General features: G+C 36.6%; 1 long non-coding RNA gene across 1 annotated transcript; it reads right to left on the bottom strand.

Annotated features, from left to right (window-relative positions):
• Positions 1-457: 457 nt before the first annotated feature.
• LOC128035390 (uncharacterized) lies at positions 458-1904 on the bottom strand. The gene is made up of 3 exons (XR_008191837.1): positions 1171-1904; positions 964-1026; positions 458-881 (listed from the first exon to the last, which is right to left on the bottom strand). It is a non-coding gene; the product is annotated as an uncharacterized LOC128035390 (long non-coding RNA).
• Between the last annotated feature and the right edge of the window lie 730 nt (positions 1905-2634).

A 2634-nucleotide genomic window follows, 5' to 3' on the forward strand; every position in this document is an offset into this window, starting at 1 on the left:
TCGGTACTTCAGGCTATACCAATATATGCAGTGTTTTCTATTGCCAAATTCTCTTTGTAGGGAGCTTGAAAAGATAATGACACGATCTTGGCGGCAAAAGTGATATGGGAGGGGGATTCATTGGTGTGCTTGGAGTCAAATGTGTAGGCCAAAGAAACAAGGGGGAAGTTCAATATTGCTTTGTTAGCTAAGCAAGGTTGGAGGCTGATAAACCATCCAGATTCATTATTATCCCATGTTCTTAAAGCAAAGTATTTTCCAAGGTTAGATTTTATTAATGCGCCTTTAGATAATTTACATCGTATACTTGGAAAAGAATTTGGGCTGCGAAGGGTGTATTGCAAGAGGGATTATGTTGTAGGGTGGGTTCTGGTGTTAAAATTTCAATTAATGATGATGCTTGGATTCTTGGGGCTGCTAATTACAGATTAGTCAATTATGATAATAGCATGCAAAATTCTATGATTGTTGATCTGATTGATGCTAATCAAAGAATATAGAAAGAAGAATTAATCGTTAATACCTTTGCGACGGTGGACACTTCTAGAATCCTTCGAATTCTGCTGGCACATGAGGCACATGAAGATCTGATGGTGTGGAGTGGTGAGCCATCCGGGGAGTTTTTGGTACGTAGCTTATAAACTATTATAGAACTTTCCTATGGTTCCTACTGCTTATGCTTTACAGACCAGTACTAAGGAATTTTATAAACAGCTATGGGGCCTAAACCTCCCTGGGAAAATTAAGATTACAATATGGAGGATCTCTTGGAACTATCTACCTACTTTTGTTAGCATGAAACATAAGAAGCTCATTAATAAGTATGCTGTCCCGGTGTGGGGGAGAGGCCGAAACAGTAGACCATGTGTTTCGTGCGTGCACTGTGTCCATAGAGGTATGGTCAGAATTACAGTTAACTTGTATTCTAGTCTCAGCAGATATGGGTTTTGATTAGTGGCGAACCTGGGTTTTTGGGGGATGCTCGGCCACTCAGAAGCGTATTTTCTGTTATGCGCTTTGGGCTATCTGGGGCGATAGAAATACCAGGGTACATGAACGGAAAATTAAAACAGGGAAGGAGATTGCTCGTTTTATCGAAAACTATCTTAGAGATGACAGAAACAGAGAAATGGACTTATCCAAGAGCAAATACGGGGGAATGGGGCAAACCTTCTGGATCTACCGTGAAGATTAACTTTGATGGAGCTTAAGACGGTCGAAACTTTCGGTCGGCCTCAGGAGCTGTCGCAAGGAATGCTAAGGGGCGGGTTCTGTTATCTCGTTCGGAGACCCATAGTGGAGTATTGTCCGCTTTCGCCGCTCAAGCCATTGCATGCCATCAGGCGTTGGAAATGGGCGTAGAAATAGGTTGGGAAGAGGTTATATTGGAGGGGGATTCATTAACCACAATTAAGAAATGTAAGTCAAAATATCGAGACAAATTGGTTATAGGGGCATACATTCACAATATAAAACAGTTAGAAGGCAGTTTTCGGTGTATCAGTTTCAAATATACCATATGAGCGGCGAATGGATTATCACATACCATTGCAACAGCAACGTTAAAGAGAAGTGAATCGATTTATCTAGTGGGCAGAGTTCCTGCATATGCAGAGCGAGCGTTGGAAGTGAAATGGGAAAGGGACCCAGACTGAGGCAAGAGGTAAAGTGCATGAGACAAGGGGAGACGGATGAACTTTGGTGAAAATAGGGTTTCAGATTGGTTTCCTATCCGAGCTCTGGAATCGACGGGGAAAGGGAAATGATTTTTTGTTGGGACGGGTGAAAGGAATGGATTTGATTGGGTATTATGGTAGTGACTTTTATTTTCTAGATTTTCCTTTTATTCATGTATTCGGTTGGTTTCTGGTTTGGGCCGTGTTTTCTGGTTTTGCGTTTTCTGTTTTTCCATTTGTAGGATTTATATTTTGTTATTTGGTTTTAGTGATAATATAAGCCCAATATGATTATTATTCAAAAAATAAAAATAATACGTTAATTATTTGGAATGCATGTCCTTCAAATTTTGACTTTTTCTAAATTTAAAAAAAAAATTCTATTTTTCTAAAAAAATTTAATTATATATTCCATTTTTAACAGAAAATATCATATATTTAAATTTGAATATTAAAATTTTGTATCAAATTTTTAATAAGTTCTGACGTGGACGCGATTTCGCGAAAAATGGACCATTCCGGTAAATAATTAAATAATCGGTCCATTTCGGTAATTTTTGAAAAAAGGGTTTTTTTTGGTCATTTGCCCTAAATATAAGATATAATATCAAATTTAACCCTCAACGTTTATATATTTTTAATCAATTTGTCCATTATTCTTTTCTTGAATTAAATTTTACCATCAACCTTTCAAAAAAGAGTCTTTAACGGAAATACTGACTAAACTATTAATTTTTTTAATGATATTAGTGTGGCAACCTGCAGTCCAAGTGTACTTTCATACTGACATGGCACTATTCGTCATATATGCCATGTCAACAAAAGATTTTAGAAAATATAAAAAATTTTCAAATTTAAAAAAACTTACAAAAAGTTCATAAAAATTTAAAAAAAAATTAGCATGAAGTACATTGGATTGTCATTCGAGCTACAATGTTTAGAAATTTAATATTTCGGT

The sequence above is a fragment of the Gossypium raimondii genome, chromosome 12 (assembly GCF_025698545.1).
Source record: "Gossypium raimondii isolate GPD5lz chromosome 12, ASM2569854v1, whole genome shotgun sequence".
Taxonomy (NCBI): domain Eukaryota; kingdom Viridiplantae; phylum Streptophyta; class Magnoliopsida; order Malvales; family Malvaceae; genus Gossypium; species Gossypium raimondii.